Below are 2414 nucleotides of genomic sequence, written 5' to 3'. Positions count from 1 at the left end.
GGAAATGGGATCTGGATAAACTGAAAGAACCAGAGATTGTAGAGAGTTTCACAGAGAGCATGAGGGAACGTTTGACAAATACAGGGGAAAGAAATACAGTAAAAGAAAAATGGATAGCTTTGAGAGATGCAATAGTGAAGGCAGCAGAGGATCAAGTAGGTAGAAACAGATTAGAGCTGGTAGAAATCCTTGGGTAACAGAAGAGATATTGAATTTAATTGATGAAAGGAGAAAATATAAAAATGCAGTAAATGAAGCAGGCGAAAAGGAATACGAACGTCTCAAAAATGAGATAGAAAGTGCAAAATGGCTGAGCAAGGAGGATAGAGGACAACTGTAGAGATGTGGAGGCATATATCGCTAGGGGTAAGATAGATACTGCCTACAGGAAAATTAAAGAGACCTTTGCAGAAAAGGGAACATCCTGTATGCATATCAAGGGCTTAGACGGAAAACCAGTCCTAAGCAAAGAAGGGAAAGCAGAAAGGTGGTTCAAATGACTCTGAGCACTATGGGACTTAACTCCTGAGGTCATCAGTCCCCCAGAACTTAGAAACCTAACTGACTTAAGGGCATCACACACATTCGTGCCCGAGGCAGGATTCGAACCTGCGACCCGGTTCCAGACTGAAGCGCATAGAACCGCTCGGCCACCTCGGCCGACAGAAGTATTTATAGCCTTGGGAGTGCCAGCCATGACAAAACTCCTCCATTTGGTGTGCAAGATGTATGAGACATGCGAAATACACTCAGACTTCATGAAGAATATAATGCTTCCAATCTCAAAGAAAGCAAGTGTCGACAGGTATGAAAATTAACGAACTATCAGTTTAATAAGTCATGGCTGCAAAATACTAACACGAATTCTTTACAGACTAATGGAAAGACTGGTAGAAGCCGACCTCGGGGAAGTTCAGTTTGGATACTGTTCCTACCACTTATCTTAGAAGATAGATTAAGGAAAGGCAAACCAACGTTTCTAGCATTTGTGGACTTAGCGAAAGCTTCTGACAATGTTGAATGGAATACTCTCTTTCAAATTCTGAAAGTGGCAGGGGTAAAATACAAGGAGCGAAAGGCTATTTACAATTTGTACAGAAACCAGACCTCAGTTATAAGTGAGGAGGGGCATGGAAGGGAGTAAGGCAGGGTTGCAGCCTATCCCCGATGTTATTCAATCTGTATATCGAGCAAGGAGTAAAGGAAACAAAAGAAAAATTTAGAGTAGGAATTAAAAATCCATAGAGAAGAAATGAAACCTTTCAGGTTGTAATTTTGTCAGAGACAGCAAAGGACCTGGAAGAGCAGTTAAACGGAATGGACAGTGTCTTGAAAGGAGGATATAAGATGGACATTAACAAAAGCAAAACGAGGATAATGGAATGTATTCGATTTAAATCAGGTGATGTTGAGGGAATTAGATGAGGAAACGAGACACTTAAAGTAGTAGATGAGGTTTGCTATTTGGAGAGAAAAATAACTGATGATAGTCGAAGTAAAAGCCAACGGCCTTGCCGCAGTGGTAACACCGGTTCCCGTCAGATCACCGAAGTTAAGAGCTGTCGGGCTGGGCTAGCACTTGAATGGGTGACCATCCGGTCTGTCGAGCGCTGTTGGCAAGCGGGATGCACTCGGCCCTTGTGAGGCAAACTAAGGAGCTACTTTATTCAGAAATAGCGACTCGGGTTTTTTAAACTGACAAAATGGCCAGGAGAGCGGAGTGCTGATCACATGCGCCTCCATCCCTCCATATCCGCATGCATTGACGCCTGTGGTTTGAGGATGACACGGCGGTCGGTCGGTATCGTTGGGCTTTCATGGCCTGTTCGGACGGAGCTTAGCTTAGCTAGTCGAAGTAAAGAGGGTATAAAATGTAGACTGCGCATGCACGTTCCCGAAGAAGAGAAATTTGTTATCATCGAGTATAGAAATAAGTGCCAAGAATTCCTATCTGTAAGTATTTGTATGGAGTGTAGCCACGTGTGGAAGTGAAACATGGACGATAAATAGTTTAGACAAGAAGAGAATAGAAGTATTCCAATTGTGATGCTGCAGAAGAATGCTGAAGATTAGGTTGGTATATCACGTAACTAATGAGGAGGTACTGAATAGAATTGGGGAGAAGAGGAATTTGATGCCAACCTGTCTAAAAGAAGGGATCAGTTGGTAGGACACCTTCTGAAGAATCAAGGGATCACAAATTTAGTATTGGAGGGAAGCGTGGAGTGTAAAAATCGTAGAGGGAGACCAATAGATAGAGGAAGTATGTTTCAGTAGTTACTGGGAGATGAAGAGACTTGCACAGGATAGAGTAGCATGGAAAGCTGCATCAAAACAGTCTCTGGACTGAAGACCACAACAATATCGTTCCTGCTGAATCTTCGTAACACTGAGAAGTTGAAGGCAGACAGATA

The 2414-nt window shown here is 42.8% G+C and overlaps 1 pseudogene; it reads left to right on the top strand.

Moving 5' to 3' along the window:
• Positions 1-1501: 1501 nt before the first annotated feature.
• On the top strand, positions 1502-1619 carry LOC124597667 (annotated as a pseudogene).
• The last annotated feature ends 795 nt before the right edge of the window (positions 1620-2414 follow it).

This window comes from Schistocerca americana, chromosome 2 (assembly GCF_021461395.2).
Source record: "Schistocerca americana isolate TAMUIC-IGC-003095 chromosome 2, iqSchAmer2.1, whole genome shotgun sequence".
In the NCBI taxonomy this organism is placed as follows: domain Eukaryota; kingdom Metazoa; phylum Arthropoda; class Insecta; order Orthoptera; family Acrididae; genus Schistocerca; species Schistocerca americana.
This window is presented reverse-complemented; position numbering and strand designations above follow the sequence as displayed.